This window comes from Mus caroli, unplaced genomic scaffold, assembly GCF_978045245.1.
Source record: "Mus caroli unplaced genomic scaffold, Mus_caroli_1 scaffold_4, whole genome shotgun sequence".
Lineage (NCBI taxonomy): Eukaryota > Metazoa > Chordata > Mammalia > Rodentia > Muridae > Mus > Mus caroli.
The window spans coordinates 33,653,250-33,672,210 of NW_028227259.1; the positions used below are offsets into that span (position 1 = coordinate 33,653,250).

General features: G+C 41.4%; 1 long non-coding RNA gene across 1 annotated transcript; it reads right to left on the bottom strand.

Annotated features, from left to right (window-relative positions):
• Window positions 1-1,147: 1,147 nt before the first annotated feature.
• Window positions 1,148-18,817, bottom strand: LOC147005120 (uncharacterized). Its single transcript, XR_015046910.1, has 3 exons — window positions 18,334-18,817; window positions 1,333-1,408; window positions 1,148-1,207 (listed from the first exon to the last, which is right to left on the bottom strand). It is a non-coding gene; the product is annotated as an uncharacterized LOC147005120 (long non-coding RNA).
• Between the last annotated feature and the right edge of the window lie 144 nt (window positions 18,818-18,961).

An 18,961-nucleotide genomic window follows, 5' to 3' on the forward strand; every position in this document is an offset into this window, starting at 1 on the left:
CCAATATTTTTTAAAGATTTATTTTTATATGTATTTTGTATGTATACTTTATATGTATACTGTATATGAGTACACTGTCGCAGTCTTCAGACACACCAGAAGAGGGCATCCGATCTCTTTACAAATGGTTGTGAGCCTCCATGTGGTTGCTAGGTATTGAACTCAGGACCTCTGGAAGAGCAGTTTGTGCTCTTAACCACTGAACCATCTCTCTCCAGCTCAAATTTCTTAATTATCAGAAATCACTAAAATTGATCCTCTCCACAAGTCTCTCCTGTATTTCCCTAATAACTCAGTTTATCAGCCAGCCTTCTTGTGCCCCCAAAGGCATGCTTTCACCCACCAAATACAACTCTCCACCTACCTTACTTGGTGGGAACTTCTCCAGGCTGCTTCAGGATCTCGCTATCCCCTGCAGAAGTTTGGATCCCCATTAATCTTTCCTGTGTCCCCATTGTTCCTCGCATACTGTGTGTGCTAAATCTTAAATGCCTGTTGAATTCATAAATGCATAAATGGTACCAAGGCTTTGACTTTGGATGGCAAAATTAGATGGGTGCATACACACACTCACACACACACGCACACACACAAGACGTTGTTTGGTATGTGCACCAGTTGGGAAGAAGCTGTCCCATTTAAGGTGAGAGTTTCCTATAAAAAATAATGAAAATTCTGGGTTGGAGCTAGGCCATGAGGGTAGATTTGAATGAGGCTTGCAAGTTGTCATGAACCTCAATGAGATCTCTGGAAAAGGGGGTGCTGGGGGGAGCATGCAATTACTCTGCTGCTACTGTTGCTATTTATTCTTGCGTTTTAATTTGTTCCCTAACACATGACACTAGAGAGAGTGGTACAACTTATAATCCCAGCACTTGGATGGTAAAGATAGGATCAGGAGATCAAAGTCATCCTTGGCTATGAAAGTCCCCCGAACCGGGAGGGACCCTCACTCAAGCCCTGGGATGACGCGACGCCCAAGAACTCACGAGAGACCGGTCTTGATGCAAACAGCAAGAGGTTTAATCAGGAATGGCCAGTGCACTGGGGACGACTCGTATCCCACCAAGGGGTAGAGGAGTCGACCCAGAGCTCAAGGGGTAAGGGGTTTATAAAGGCAGAAACCGCAAACACCTGGCATGGGCTATAGCATTTGGCAAGCATAACGGGTTCAAGGAACGGTTGGAATATTCTGTACGAACGTTTCCTGAAACAATGGAGCAAGTTAAACTTCTACTTTGTGGTTAGTACATCCTGGAACAATGGGGCGAGTTAAACTTTTACTCCCTGCCATTAGTGGGGTCTATTTTGGACACAAGTCTAGGGGCTTACATAATTTTTAACTCTTCTCTCTCAGGATCTTTCAGCTACGTAGCAAGTTCTAGTCTTGTGAGGCCTGCGTTAAATTCTGTATAAAAATAAACACAAGACAAAAAGACATTGTGAGAGGAACATGGATTTTGCCATGGATTGTCTATTTGTGTTATCTACGATTTTTTTTTTCTTACAACTTATTCAGGTTGGTTTCTTCATCTGATAGAAACAAGAATTTAGTCTTCAAGATTCTTTTTTTCTTTTTTTTGGATATTTTCTTTATTTACATTTCAAATGTTATCCCCTTTCCTACCCCCTCCCCGGAAACCACCTATGCCCCCTCCCCCTGCTTCTGTGAGGTGTCCCCGCATACACACCTACCCACCCACTCTGCCTCCCTACCCTGGCATTCCCCTATACTGAGGCATCGAGCTTTCACAGGACCAGTGGGCTCTCCTCCCATTGATACCAAATAAGGCCATTCTCTGCTCCATATGTGGCTGGAGCCATGGGTCCCTCAAGATTATTATTATTTATTATTTTATTATTTTTGGGTTTTTTGAGACAGGGTTTCTCTGTATAGCCCTGGCTGTCCTGGAACTCACTCTGTAGACCAGGCTGGCCTCGAACTCAGAAATCCACCTGCCTCTGCCTCCCAAATGCTGGGATTAAAGGTGTGCACCACCACTGCCCCGCCTAAGATTATTTTTTAAGACAGAATTTCTCTGTATAGCCTTGGCTGTCCTGGAACTCAGATCTACCTGCCTCTGCCTCTTGGTATTAAAGTGTGTGCCACCACCACTCAGCTCAAGTTTGATTTTAAAATAAGAAAAACTAAAGGTACCCCAGGTACTCCTGAGATGGGGGTAGAGGGTTACAAGGCCAGCCTGATTGCTTACATAGGACTTCCGGAGTTCCAGACCAAACCCGAGCTCTATAGAAAGACTGTCTACAAAACAAAACAAAATTCTAGAAGGAAAGTTCCAGCTTCTCTGCACAGAAATTAAAGGCAAACCCCCGTATCTATTACCACATAAATGCTACGTATGGGATAGAATCCCATTGTTGGATGGCCTGAAACAAAACAAGAGAAAGGATGGGAGCAGAAATGAGGCACCAGGAACAAAGTCATGACGAAATAGAGACACTAAAGGGGCACATGTAAACTGGGGACAATAAGGATATTATCAGGTCCTTATATTAATATATAACCTATCATGTTAATCCCCATTCCTTCCTAACCATAATACGCTCCTTTTGACTCTCTTGTTTTTGAGAGTCTCATGGCAGGCCTTGAACATTCTGTGTATCAGGGACTTTGAATGCCTGTGTTCGGGCTCCCAAGTGCTGGCTTCTATCATCAACTCTGATTTTCACTTTTTTTTTTTTAATTGTCTATGATTGCCCAGACTAGGGCAATAGATCCCATTACAGATGGTTGTGAGCCACCAAGTGATTGCTGGGGATTGAACTCAAGACAGTCAATGTTCTTCTGAGCCATGTCTCCAGCCCCTGGACTTTCACTCTTTTTTTTTTTTTAAAGATTTATTTATTTACTATATGTAAGTACACTGTAGCTGTCTTCAGACACTCCAGAAGAGGGCGCCAGATCTTGTTATGGATGGTTGTGAGCCACCATGTGGTTGCTGGGATTTGAACTCTGGACCTTCGGAAGAGCAGTCGGGTGCTCTTACCCACTGAGCCATCTCACCAGCCCCCTTTCACTCTTTTTAAAAGTATAAACTGAATCGCTTCTCAGCCTTTTGGCTAAGATCAAGTGTAAAAGACCAAACTGCAAAAACTTGGCTTATCATAGTGATAGAACCAGTTCCTACATGTGCACTTGAGGGACTCGCCTGAATGATAAAGAGGTCTCAACAATATACAGCATACTTGCTTAAAAGCAAAGGAGTAAGAAGAGAAACAGCAAAGAATAAAGACATGGGATATGGTGGTGAGTGGAGCTTGTACTTGACAGCTCCTTCAACAACATATCCAAGGATCGCTAGGTTGCTTAAGATTTTCTTGTGGCCATTCACTTCAGATTGGTTGAAATTAGTAATCAGATTAGATTAGAAATTAGATTAGTAAGAAAGCTGCCAAGTATCATTTTAAAAACAGTTTATTTCCATTTGGCTCCCCTGAGAGAAGAAAGTGCTTGAAAGGTCAGAGGGGCTTTAGGCCATGTTTTTTCAAACACAAGAAACAGGGCCTAGGAGTGCAGCTAAGAGGAAGAGTGCTTGCCTAAGGAACATGAGGGCCCGGCTCAATGCTCCGCACTGACAAGAAGACAAAAGAACCCATGTGGGGAGGGAGTAATTGTAAACTCCTTACATAAACTTGCAGATCTTTGGAATTCAAGGGACCTCAGTGCAGACAATATTCAAAAGCCAAATGCTTTATTTTATGAGACCAGTTGTAAATGTAAACACAAGACCACTCAAAAATGTTAGTCCATATGATGCAAGATATGCTATGATTGTATTTTATATATTCACTATTTTTTAAAAAGATTTTTTTTTTTTTTTTGGTTTTTCGAGACTAGGGTTTCTCTGTATAGCCCTGGCTGTCCTGGAACTCACTTTGTAGACCAGACTGGCCTTGAACTCAGAAATCCGCCTGCCTCTGCCTCCCAAGTGCTGGGATTACAGGCGTGCGCCACTACACCCAGCCTAAAAATATATTTTTTAAAAGGTGCCTTGGAAACTCAAGATCACCAAAAAGGCAACACACTGCAGATTGAGAAAACAATTTGAACAGGAAAGATGCTAAGGGAGTGTGTTGTGGGGAAGGGCAAACAGCAGCAAGCAGGCCTTCCAAGCCTCTCATATTTCGGCTTTTGAGGGGGCTCCGAAATCCAGCTTTGACCCTTCTTTGTGTATCTCACACTGAAGTCATAACAGTACTCATACAAAATGTTAGTATGGAAGCTTAACAGCATTGTGACCAGCGCTGGGGATTGAACTGATGGCTATACATGCAAAGCACTCTGTCTGTTAGGTGTCAAGACACGATTAGTTAAAAAAATGAATACTTCTTTCTCAAGGGAATAGCAGTGTTATTAGTATGTTCCTTCCTGGAGTGAATAAGGTGAGAGAGTATTCGGGGAGGAGGACCTCAGTGACTGGATACTGGTAGAGTGCTTCTGTAAGATACACAAAGCCTTGGCAAACATAAACCTGGGCATGCTGGGCACTAGGAAGGTAGAAGTAGAATGGTCAGAAGTTCAAGTCCTCCTTGGCTAGCTATAACAAGTCTAGTCTAACATGCAAGCAATCTATCTGAGAAAAGAACTTGGGCCTGAGGAGTGAAGTCCCTGTGCCACACGCATTAGGACCTAAGTACAGATATGCAGAATCTACCTAATTAAAATGAAAAACAAAACAAAACAAAACCAGACACAGTGGTGGAGGGTTTAGACATGTGCCAGCCATGGAGGGATAAGAGGTAGAGATAGACGGATCACTGAAGGTTTGCTGACTACCTAGCCGGGTTTACTTGGTCATGTACACACACACACACACACACACAGGGAGAGAGAGAAAGTGAGAGACAGAGAGATAGACATTGAAAGCCAGAGACCAGAGATAGATTATAGATTTAGAGCTAAGAAGGAATACAGAATTTTGAAGATACTAGAAGAGCTAGAGAAGAGTTTGTATCTGAGCCTCTGGGCTAGGTCTGTTTTCCTCTTTGAACTCAAAATGTGTGTGTGTGTGTGTGTGTGTGTGTGTGTGTGTGTGTTTCAAATTTCTGTGCATTATGGTGTTTCTGAAGCTTCAAAGACTTTCTGTTAAAATAGACAACCCCACCCAGGACCTAGCAAATTCTTAGAGATAGCAAAAGAACTCAGGCATCATTCAGCATGTTCTTTAATGTGTATTAAATTTGTATAAAGTGACCAACCTGGAGCTAAACCTCTGTCAGTTCCTTTTGGAAGTGGTAGGCAATATTCCTCTTCCTTTGTCATCCCAGTCACCAGGGACTCAAAAGGCCCACTCAAAGGGCCCATCCTACAAGCTCTGCTGTGCCTTGTCTTTCCTTTGCAATGCCAATAAAGCTTTGGGTCCATACTTAGTGTTGATAGTGTTCTCTCCTGGCCTAAATGGGTGCTTTCTTGTCCCACAAGACTGCAAGGCACGTAGGACTGCTTCTCTGAGCCTGTGAGTACAATGTTCTATTTTTCTTTTTCTTTTGTTTGTTTGCAGGTCTCATCTACCCTTAGTAGGACTTACAACATATCTGAGACTGACCTTAAAAGCCTGACCCTCCTTCCTCCCAAGTGCTGGGGTTACAAGTGTGTACCACTACATTTAGTATAGATTTTGTCTTCTCATGCCTTATCTTGGTCTTCTCTTATGGCTACACCTGGCTACCAACCTAAAAACGCAAGACAGATACCCCAAAATGAAACTCTGTGTGTGTGTGTGTTTGAGATAAGGTTTCTCTGTGTAGTCCTGGCTGTCCTAGAACTCGTTCTGTAGATCATGTTAGAGATACATCTGCTCCTATCTCCTGAGTGCTACCACATCTGGCCTGTTTTGGTTTTTGAGACATCTTCTTGTCGTGTAGCCCATACTAGCTTCAAACTCTCAATCCTCTCGCCTCAGCATCCCAAGCAAAAGAATTACAAGCATGTCCCACCAAACTCAGCTTCCCACCATGGACCTTTGAAGCCAGAGAGGTATCATATTTACAGTTGTATTTTTGTTTCTAAAAGGTGAGACACCAATCTGGTTTTACTCAAGGCAATCACTAGTAACAATCCATTCTACAATGGGTCCCCTAAACATCCATGCTGGAAATTAATTTGTCCTAAATAGAATCATGAACTGACCATTTATCAAATTTTAAATGTGTTACCTTGAGATGCTGGGGATATTCTATTTATTAGTAGTATAAAAGATGCTGTAGCAAGATTGTACCCTTGAAGGGAGAAAAGATAATTTTCTCCCTACCAAATAAGAATATGCATGGAAGCATTTTGTAAAATCCTTATTCATTCCTTGGTTCCTACTCTATATTTTTTCCAAGCCTTTGCTCACAGGAATCACAAAACTGGGGCCACACAGAGAAGATATGAACCTCAATCTCACACTTCATTCAGGAAGTCAGACAGGCCTGAACCACCGGTATCTCACAGGTTGTACCATTTAAAGACAGATCATACAAATTCTGGATATCACTGGAGGCTCCTGATATTGCCATTGGAAGAGGTGAGTGTTTCTCTCCCTAAAGGAAAAGTATACTTTTTCTGAAGACATTCTAGAGCAGAAAAAGAAATGATCTTTCAGTACCCTTGCTTGTCACTGGCATTAGGGTTTTAAGGTATGGACATTTTGGAGATTCCTGGGAGGATGAGCCTGAAATATCAAGAATCCAAGGAGCCATTTCTAGTGGCAGCTGTGTCTTGTTAAACTGAAGAACCTGGACAAAGGTTGTAGTCTTGATAATAAAGTAAGAAGATGGGGCTCAGTGATAGAGTGTGTATGACTAGCATATGCAAAACCCCAATTCAATCTCTTATATCCCACACCCAAAAGAAATAAATTTATGTTCACTGGGATGAGACATGTGAAGAACTTGGAAGAAGGGTTGGGTAGAGTGCAGGACAGCAGTGGTCTAGAGCAAAAATAGAGGCAAAAATGAGAGTAAATCGGGGCGGGCGGGGGGTAGTAGAGGACTCCTATACTCTGCTCGCTGATGAGAACAGAGGGCTCCTTTATTGTGTTGGGAAGAGGAAGAAGAAGTAACAGCAGCCAAAAAAGGGAAGCGAGGAGGAAGAGAGGAAGAACCAATAGATGTAGATTCATTATCCCATGTACACCAGCAGGCAATCCAATCACTGGGAACACACCAGCCCAACAGAACACAGAAATAGCCCTCAACTCCAGCAGACACAGCTAACCACAAGCCATGTCTGTCATAAATCCAGGTAGGCTGCCTGCAGACTTTTTCTTCTCTCCCTGTTCCCCGAGATCCAATTCCTTAGTCTCATTCCCAGTTCTGCAGCAGAACACCCTTGGCAATATGCTGTGTCTCTCTGGTCCCATCTCCTATGGCTCCCACAGACCTTGCCCTTCTACCCTCTGCCTCCAGGGCTTGCCCTTTCCCAGCCCTCACCCCCGAAGGCACCATCTCTTCTCTGTTCCTCTAGCCACCCAGCTCATCCCCAGCTCTGCTGAAGAACACCCTGGCATCCCTCCATCTCCTATGGATCCCACATATCTTCCCCCTTCTAATCTTTCTCCCTCCACTTGTTGCTTTGTCCCCTACCCCAACTCAAGCAGGCATCTGCTGCTAATCCAAGGGCTGCTCTCTCAGGACACCAAGCAGGCCGAAGGCAAACCAACACTACGGCTCTTGCTTCTTAGATCTAGCCCCCCAGTTTCATCCCAAACTCTGTAGCAGGGGATTTGTTGTGGTTTCTCTTTCCTCTCTGACACCATCACCAAGGAATCACAAAGACCTTTTCCAACCTTCCTTCTGTCAACTCATCGAAGTATCCCAGCTTTCAACACCAGCAGGCATTCCCTGTGAACACACCAGCTGCATTGCCAGGAAAACAGGCAACATACAGCTATCAGACTCTGGAAATCCAGGGAAGACTCAGAAACCAAGGAACAAAACACCCACTCAACAAAGACAAATCAAAAAATCAGCACCTAGACCTGTAATCCTCCCAAGCTTAGGTGCTTATATATCAGCATAAAAACACAATAACCAACAGAAATATGTATCCATTAGAGTCCAGCTATCCTACCACAGCAGACCCTGAATATACCAAAATAGATGAAGCACAGAAAAAAGACCTTAAAAGAAACTATATGAAGATAATAGAGGTTCTTGAAGAGGAAGTGAATAAATCCCTTAAACAAACAAACAAACAAACAAACCGAAACCACAAACAGCTGAAGGAAACCAAACTGTTCAAGACCTGAAATGGAAATAGAATCAATAAAGAAAATAAAAACAGAAATATGGAAATGAAAAATGTAGGAATTTGAATAGAAACTACAGAGGGAAGTTTCATTAACAGAATACAAGGGATGGAGGTGAGAATCTCAGGTGTTGAAGATACTACAGAAGAAATGGTTACATTGGTCAAAGAAAATGTTAAAACTAAAAAATTCCCAACAGAAAACATCCAGGAAATCTGGGACACTATGAAAAGAGCAAAGCTACGAATAATAGGGATAGAGGAAGGAGAAGAGTTCCAGCTCAAAGACCCAGAAAAAAAAAAAAAAAAACCCTTTCAATAAAATCAGAGAAGAAAATTTTCCTAGCCTAAAGGAGATGCCTATAAAGGTACAAGAAGCTTACAGAACACCACATAGATTGGATCAGAAAAGAAATTCCCCCAGCACATAATAATCAAACACTCAACATACACAATAAAGAAAGAATATTAACAATTTCTAGGGAAAAAGACCAAGTAACATATAAAGGCAGACCTATTAGAATTACACCTGACCTCTCAATGGAGACTCTAGAAGCCAGAAGGGTCTGGACAGATGTACTACAGACTCTAAGAAACCCCACAGATGTCAGCTCAGACTACCATACCTAGCAAAACTTTCAATCACCATAGATAGAGAAAATGAGATAATCCATGATAAAATCAAATTTAAACAATATCTACAAATCTGGCCTAAAAGAAGGTGGTAGAAGAAAAACTCCAATCTAAGAAGGTAAACTATACCCATGAAAATGAAAGAAATAATCTTTTTGTGTGTGGGGGGGGGGGTTAAAAAACTCCAATCCAAGAAGGTAAACTATACCCATGAAAATGAAAGAAATTAATAATCTTTTTTTTTGGGGGGGGCTTGAGACAGGGTTTCTCTGTATAGCCCTGGTTGTCCTGGAACTCACTTTGTAGAGCAGGCTGGCCTCGAACTCAGAAATCCACCTGCCTCTGCCTCCCGAGTGCTGGGATTAAAGGCGTGCGCCACCACGCCCGGCGAAATTAATAATCTTACATGAACAAAATCAAAAGAAGGTAAGGACACATACACACACAGACCACCACCGCCAAAACAACAAAACAATAGGAATCAATAAGCACCATTAATTGATACCTCTCAACATCAATGGTCTCCATGTCCCAATAAAAAGACACAGACTAACAGAATGGAAGAAGAAAAGAAAAGGATCCATCCTGCTGAATCCAAGAAACACAACTCAACATTATAACTTCAGAGTAAAGGGTTAGAAAAAGATATTCTATGCAAATGGACCTAAGAAGCACGCTGTTATGTAGCCATTTTAATATATAACAAAATAAACTTCAAACCAAAGCTAATCAAAAAAGATGGGGAAGGACACTACCTACTCATCAAATGGAAAATCCACCAAGATGACAGTTCAGTTCTTCACATCTATGACCCAAATACAAGGACACCAATGCTACCACACACATCAGTGCCCAAATACAAGGGCACCAATGCTACCACACACATCAATGCCCAAATACAAGGGCACCAATGCTACTACACACATCCATGGCTCAAATACAAGGGCACCAATGCTACTACACACATCCATGACCCAAATACAAGGGTACCAATGCTACTACACACATCGATGCCCAAATACAAGGGCACCAATGCTACTACACACATCGATGCACACACAATGACAGTGAGAGACGTCAGTACCCCAATCTCCCAAATGAACAGGTAATACCAGACAAAAACTAAACAGAGAAATCCTGGAGCTAACAGATTTTATAAAGCAAATTAACTAAAAGACAGAGAAGGAATATCCATATTAAGAAAATCAGAAATGTAAATGAGGACATAACAACAGACACTGAGGAATCCCAGAGAATCATAAGTACATACTTTAAAAACCTGTATTCCACACCAAATTGGAAAAACTAAAAGAAGTGGATCATTTTCTCAATAGGTACCAACTTACCAAAGTTAAATCAAGATCAGATAAACAATTTAAATAGACATATAACCCCAGTGAAATAGAAATAGTCATTAAAAGGCTCCCAACAACAACAACAACAAAAAGCCCCAGTGCTAAATGGTTTAGTGAAGAATCCCAACAGACCTTCCAAGAAGAGTTAACACCACACTCCTCAAGTTATTCCACAAAATAGAAGCAAAAGGAACATTGCCCAGTTCATTTTATGAGGTCATAGTTACCCTGATTACCACACCACATAAAGGTTCAACAAAGAAAGAGAATTATAGACCAATTTCCCTTATGAACATAGACGCAAAAATAATAAAATGATTGCAAACCAAATCTAACATCACATCAAAAAGATCATCCACCGTGATCAATCAGGCGTCATCCTAGAGATGCAGGGATGGTTCAATATGCGAAAACCAGTAAAAGTAATACACTGCATAAACAAGCTGAAAGATTAAAAAAACCCCACATGATCATCTCATCAGATGCAGAAAAGGCCTTTGACAAGATCTAGCATGCTTTGATGATAAAAGTTCTGCAGAGATAGGGTTACAAGGGACATACCTCATCACAGTAAAAGCAATTTACAGCTAGCCTATAGACAACATCGAATTAAATGGAGACCTACTCAGAGCAGTTCCGCTAAAAGCAGGAACAAGACAAGGCTGTTCACTCAATCCATATCTATTCAACATAGTAGTACTTGCAATTTTAACTAGAGCAATAAGGTAATTGAAAGAGATCAAGGAGATACAAACTGGAAAGGAAGAAGTCAAAGTATTGTTATTTGCACATGATATATAATAATATATATTATATATGTACACATATGGCCCTAAATTCCACCAGGGAACTCCTACAGCTGATGAACACTTTCAGCAAAGTAGCTGGATACAAGACTAACTAAAAAAAATCATTAACCCTTCTCTTATATATTAATGTTAAATGGAGTGAGAATGAAGTTAAGGAAACAACACTTTTCAAAATAGCCTCAAATAATATAGAATATTTTAGGGTAACTTACACCAAGCAAGTAAAGACTTATATAATAAAAACTTCAAATCTCTGAAGAAAGAAATTGAAGATACCAGAGGATGGAAAGACCTCCCATGCTCATGGATCAGTAGCATCAGCATAGTAACAATGGCCATCCTGGGGTGGGGGATGACTTAGCAGTTAAGAGTACTGGATGCTTTTTTTCTTTTCTTTTCCCCAAGACAGGGTTTCTCTGTATTGCCCTGGATGTTCTGGAACTCACTCTGTAGACCAAGCTGGCCTTGAACTCAGAAATCCACCTGCCCCTGTCTCCCAAGTGCTGGGATTAAAGGCATGCACCACCACTGCCCAGCCTAGATGCTCTTCCAAAGGTACTGAGTGCAATTTCCAGCAACAATGTAGTGGTTCACAACCATCTATAATGGAATCTGATATCCTCTTCTGGGTCTATTTGAAGACAAATCACTCATATACATAAAAATAAATATTTTTTGAAAAGATGGCTATCCTACCAAAGCACTCTACAGATTCAATGTAATCCACATCAAAATTCCAATACAATTCTTTACAGACCTTGAAAGAATAATTCTCAACTTCATATGGAAAAGCAAAAAGAATCTAGAATAGCTAAAACAATCCTGAACAATAAAAGAACGCACCATTCCCAATGTCAAGTTGTACTATAGAGCTATAGTATTTAAAAAAAACAAAACCCTCATGGTATTGGCATAAGAACAAACACATTGGGCCGGGCAATGGTTGTGCATGCCTTTAATCCCAGCACTTAGGAGGCAGAGGCAGGCAGATTTCTGAGTTCAAGGCCAGCCTGGTCTACAGAGTGAGTTCCAGGACAGCCAGGGCTATACAGAGAAACCCTGACTTGAAAAACAAAACAAACAAACAAACAAAAATCCAAACAAACAAACAAACAAAAACCCAAACAAACAAACAAAAAACCTCAAACACATTGATTAATGGAATGTAATTAAAGACCCAAACATATATTCACACACATATTGACACCTGATTTTTGATGAAGAAGCCAAAATATGCACTAGAAAAAAAGACAGTATCTTTAACAAATGGTGCTGGTCAAACTGGATGTTTGAATGTAGATGAATGCAAATAGATCCATACTTATCACCCTGCACAAAACACAAGTCCAAGACCTCAACATAAAACCTGACACATTGAACCTGGTGGAAGAGAAAGTGGGGATTAGTCTTGGATACATTGGCACAGGAGACAGCTTTCTGAACAGAAAGAACACCAATAATGCTGACACTGAGATCAACAATTAATACATGGGACCTCATGGAACTAAACAGCTCTGTAAGACAAAAGGACATGTCAATCAGACAAAGAGGCAGTCTTCAGAATGGGAAAAGATTTTTACCACTACACATCCTAGAGGACTGATATCCAAAATATATAAAGAACTCAAGAAACGAGATATCAAAAACTCAAATAATCCAATTTTAAAATGAGGTACAGATCGAAATAGAGAATTCTCAACAGAGAAAACTCAAATGCCTAAGAAACATTTAGTGTTCAACATTATTAGCCATCAGGGAAATGCAAATCAAAACTACTTTGAGAATCCATCTTATACCTATCAGAATGATTAATAAGTGACAGCTCATGCTGGCCAGGATGGAGAGCAAGGGGAACACTCTTTTTTTTTTTTTTTTTTTTTTTTTTTGGTTTTTCGAGACAGGGTTTCTCTGTGTAGCCATGGCTGTCCTGGAGCTCACTCTGTAGACCAGCCTGGCCTTGAACTCAGAAATCCTCCTGCCTCTGGCTCCCAAGTGCTGGGATTAAAGGCATGCTCCACCACTGCCCAGCGGGGAACACTCTTTAATTGCTGGTGGGAGTGCAAACTTGTACAGCCACTATGAAAAGCAATATGGAGGTTCCTCAGAAAGTTGGGAATTCATCTACCTTAGGACCCATTTATATCTCTCTTAGGCATATACCCAAAGGATACTCTGTCCTACCACAAGGACAGGTGCTCAACCATCTTCACTGTGGCTATATTCAAAATATCCAGAAACTGGAAAAAAAATCTAGATATCCCTCAACAGAAAAATGGATAAAGAAAATGTGGTACATTTCCACAATAGAGTATAACTCGGTTGTTAAAAAAAAATGACATTATGAGTCTTGCAGGCATCTGATTGTATGGAACTAGAAAGAAACCTCCTGAGTGAGGTATCCAGACCCAGAAAGATAAATATATCATGTAAATATTAACCCTTAAGTAAAAGATAACCAAGCTGTTATCTTGGTTTACAGACAATTTGTAGACCCAGAGAGGTTAGGTGAAGTGGACAGATTATACCTGTATCTCCCTGAGAGGGAGAAATAGAATAGATTTTATGGGCAGCCTGGGAGTGGGTATGGACTGGAGGGGGAGGGACACAGGGATCAAGATGAAGGGAGATGAGTGCAGGCAAAGTAAGTTGGAATTGGTAGGCTGGTGGGGTGGGGTTGGGTGGGGCGGAAACCTAGTGTATGGAAAACTGTCTGAAATCTATGAAGACAATCCCAGTGAAGACCCCTAGTAATGAGGATAGGAACTCTCAACGGGCCATCTCTCGTGGCCAAGAAAGGCCAACACTGCAAGGACTGATTTGCATTCAGCTGAGTCATTGGCAAAGGAGGTCCCATGAAAATTCCCAAAGAACCCAGGCTTTTGCTAAGACAAAGGGTTGCTCTCTACAAACTGATAGTGGGGCCTCATTGAATTCCTTGAACACAGAGAAGTCAAGCTGGGACCTCCATGGAGCCAGCACCCTAATGAAGTGTCTTTGGTATACTTCAGGAGGACTGCAGAAAGTACGTTGCAGGCTACTGTAAAAAACATGTAGACACCAACTGAACTGCAGAACCTTGACCTAGAGTCTGTCCTTCCTGCAAACCATGCTAGGGCAATGGGAGCACTGTGAGTAGCCAACCAATGTCTGATTTGACCTAAGTCCCCTCCACAAGAGGGGATCCACATCTGATACTACTTGGGTAACCAGGAACCCGAGATTCACCAAGCATGGTGGTGCAGGCCTTTAGTCCTCACATTCAGGAGGTAGAGGCAGGAGGGTCTCTGGGAGTTTGAGGCCAGCCTGTCGACAAAGCAAGTTCCGGGACAGCCAGGGCTGTTAAACAGAGAAATACTGTTTAAAAAAAAATTACCCGCTGGGCGATGGTGGCGCATGCCTTTAATCCCAGCACTTGGGAGGCAAAGGCAGGCGGATTTCTGAGTTCGAGGCCAGCCTGGTCTACTAAGTGAGTTCCAGACAGCCAGGGCTATACAGGGAAACCCTGTCTCGAAAAAAAAATTACCCTACTCCTAATGATATTCTTATACTCATAGATCAGTGCCTTGTCAAGTCATCGTCAGAGAGGCTTCCTCCAGTAGCATCTAGAAACAGAAGCAGGGAACCACATCAGACAGAGAGTGTCAAAATTATAAGAGGTCTCCAGGAAATCTTTCCCTTTAGAGATTACAAGAGCCAGAGGGGCTGGAGGTATCAGGAGAGTAAGTCCCTCCAAATCAATTATGCAAAGCTCACAGTGACCAAAGCACAGGGCCTGTGTAGTTCTGCACCAGGTCCTCTGCATATATATTACAGCTATTGTCTTGGTATTTCTATAGGACTCTTGACTGTGAGGATCCGTGGTCTTTGACTCTTGTGCCTGCTCTTGGGACTCTTTTTTTCTGTTGGGTTGCTATGTCCAACTTCAATATGATAGTTTTTATTTCATCTTATATATTTTATCATGTTTGATTATTTGAAATTTTTTATATATATTTTGATCATATTCTTTTTCTTCCACCAACTTCTCCTAGATCCTCTTCACCTCCCTACCCACCTAATAAGAGTAGTTTTTTGTTTTTTTTTTTGGTTTTTTTTTTTTGGTTTTTCAAGACAGGGTTTCTCTGTGTAGCCCTGGCTGTCTTGGCACTCACTTTGTAGACCAGGCTGGCCTCAAACTCAGAAATCCGCCTGCCTCTGCCTCCGGAGTGCTGGAGGTCTACATGGTGAGCCTCTGTCTAACAAACAAAAACCAATGTGTTGTACATATCAAGTTTTTCTTTTTGTGCTGGGAATTGAACCCAGGGTGTTGAGTATGCAAAACACTCTATCTCTGATCTACTCTAGTCATTCAGTAAAGTGCCCCTTTGTTAACTAGCTCCTTTCTCCCCTCCAATTGTTTATTCCTCCCTTTCTTTTCACCCTCCCTCCCTCCCTCCCTCCTTCCTCTCATTTTTTTCTCCTATAGAGATCAATCACACAGTTTTACACACGTTGGGCAAGCATTTTACTAGTGAGCTCGTCCTATTCCATTTCATAAATACAAATATATAAATAGTATAACGTTCACACAGGCATAAGTGGATATGTAGTCCATGTTCTTCCACTTTCTTACCCAGCCATCTAGTGTCTGTGCCCAGCCAGCAGAACCTCAAGTCCTGATAAAGCTTCTTTATAAAATCTAACACATCAGGGCTGGTGAGATGGCTCAGTGGGTAAGAGCACCTGACTGCTCTTCCGAAGGTCCAGAGTTCAAATCCCAGCAACCACATGGTGGCTCACAACCATCCGTAACGAGATCTGGCGCCCTCTTCTGGAGTGTCTGAAGATAGCTACAGTGAACTTACATATAATAAATAAATAAATCTTTAAAAAAAAAATCTAACACATCAATGCTATACCTGTATCTATTTCTCCAATTAATCATTTTATAAACAGGCAAGATACAACAGAATACTAACTATTAAATAATATAATAGTGAATACTGGAATTCATTCCATTGTCCAATGGGTACATTTGAGAAATGTAATATTTTATTGATGAGGTGAAATAAAAGTGTTATAGGAAGGATGGTATAGGATGGTTTAGTGATCAAGACTGCATCCTGCAGCCAGGTGTGATGGTGTAAATCTTCCCAGCTCTCAGGAGGCAGAAGCAGGTGGATCTCTGAGGTTATGACCAGCCTTGCCTATACAGTGATTTTTGGGACTTCCAGGGCTACATAGAGAGTCCTGTCTCAAAAACAAAGGAACAAAATTAAAATATTTTTTGTTTTGTTTTTGTTTTGGAGACAAGGCTTCTCTGTGTAACAGCCCTGGCTGTTCTAAACTCACAGAGGTCTGTCTGACTCTGCTTACCAAGTGCTGGCATTAAAGACATGTTACCATGTCCAGCTCAAAAGGAATATCTTAATTATTTGAAGGTAGTAGGATTATAAGGGGCTGTTAAAATAATTGTTAATAAGTATGTGATTGCTATGGGTATTAAATTAACACAAGCCCATTAAAACTGTCTGGGGACCAGCAACATGCTTATTGGACACACAATAAATAAAACTTAAAAAAAATGCCTGGTTCATAGAAGTCACCATGTATGTATATATATTATACTGAAATGTTTTTGAGATTCTTGGTTTTTAGTGGCTTTAAACAAAGGTTTATTTGGTTATTATACTACTGAGGCAGTGTTTCCCTGGAAGCCCTGACAGTTCTGGAGCTCCCTCTGAGCACTAGGTTGGCCTCTAACTCAGAGATCCTCCTGTCTCTGGCTCCTGATGCTGAGATTATCAGCAAGAGCCACTACACCCAGCTGAAAAGATTTATTTTAATGCTTATGATGCTTATGAGTGTTTGCTTACGTATACTGTATGCATGCCTAGGTTCCATGGAGGTCAAAAGAGGGTGCCAGATTTTTTCAGACTGGAGCTACAGATAATTGTGAGCTGCCATGTATATATACCAAACCAGGGTTATCTATGAAAGCAGGGAGTGCTCTTAATTGCTAGGCTCTGTCTCCATATCAATTTCTTTTTTGTTTTTGTTTTGTTTTTCCCAGATATGGTTTCTCTGTGTAGACCTGGCTGTCTTAGAACTCACTCTATTGACCAGCTGGCCTTGAACTCAGAGATCCTCCTGCCTCTGCCTCCTGAGTCCTGAGGTTAAAGGCTTGGGCCACCGTCAAGCTAATTTCTGAGTTTTTATAATAAGCATTCATTATTTTTATTTGCTTTTGGTTTTCCAAGACAGGATTTCTTTTTGTAGCCCTGGCTGTCCTGGAACTTGTTTTGTAGACCGGGCTGGCTACAAGTGCACAGATATCCACCTGCCTCTGCCTCTAGAGTGCTGGGGTTAAAGGCATGCACAACCATCTAGTATTTAACCTGTCTAGTATTTATTACTTTTGTAATCAGGAAACATAAGTGAAGTGGTAAAAATGTTGGCAGCAGTTGATCATTTTAGGTATACATGAGAAAATAACTGAAAATGAGGTTGCCAAAATATCCTCTGTGGACATTTGAAATAGTACTGACAGAAAATAATAGGAACTAAAGTAGCATGAACAGATATGTAATGAATGCTTGCCATGGCTTAGGAGTTCCAATGGCTTTGGCAGAAAGGCTAATCTGGAGAGGATGAACACCTTTTTTTTGGGGGGGGGAGGTTTGAGACAGGGTTTCTCTGTATGGTCCTGGCTGTCCTGGAACTCACTTTGTAGACCAGGCTGGCCTCCAACTCAGAAATCCCCCTGCCTCTGCCTCCGGAGTGCTGCCGGCCCCTTCTTTTTGAGACTAGAACAAACTTTGAAATGGTGTGCTATACATTTTAGGTAAGTGCATCTTTTAATCCAACATCAGAATTCTATTTTGTCTTGACGCAGTGTTGTTGCTCTATTGCTTATGCTGACCTTGAACTCATGGCATTAGCCTACTGAGTGATAGGATTACAGGTATGCATTATTATGCTGGGTGAAAAAAAAAAGTTTGTTTTTGAGACTATGTAGCCCTGGTTGGCCTGAATTCACAGAGATCTGTCTGGCATGCTTGTTGAAATTTCAGTTTTTAAAGCAAGCATTTTAAAGTGAAGAGATGAGAAAAAAATGAGTCTCTATAGGATTTCTGTGTGAACCCGTGAACTAGGATTAACTAGTCCCTTTAAGGAGAGTAAAATTGGTGATTGTGACATTCTTAGATTTAGATGATTCATCCTTCTTCCTTGATAATACATGTATAATGGTATTATACATCTCTTAAATTCTGCCTTTAAGTTTCTAAGATCAATGGCTTACCCAGAATCTATTGTAATTCTTTACACTCACAGCCAATGTAAATTCTTTCCAAATAATACCTTTACAAAGACAGTTTTGATGGATCTTCTTACTTCAGATTCTATTTTGGACTCATGTCAACTTAAATTTGAGTAACTTTTTTTTTTTTGTTTTGTTTTGTTTCTTTTTCAAATTTGCCAACTATCACTGGATAATTTCAATGAGTTCTCCCTTATGTGGGTCGAATCAGGTTATGTTTGGGTAAATAATGTTATGCAAATCAGCAACTATTAGTTTTCATGTTAAGCGATTTAAAAAAAGCTTTCTGAAAATTTGATGACCAGCACTGTCTCTTTCCCAAATGGGGAATGTGGGTGGGTTCGTCCCTCAGATTGAGAGGCTGCGTCTTCCGTTCCTTTTGTCTTCTCAGAGGATTAGGACTGTCATGGCGCTTTCAAGAATAGAGAGAAGGCCTTCCTTTCGTCCGGCAGAATTACTTGGGGGCACCTCGACTGGGGAGGAGGATGGACAGAGAGACAAGAAGACAACGCTGGCAGGCTGTCTGTCGGATCCCCGCAAGGGGAGGAGACGCGGCAGTAGACTGTCTTGAGAGCGCCGGTCTGTGGGAACCGCCCCCCGCTACCCTGTC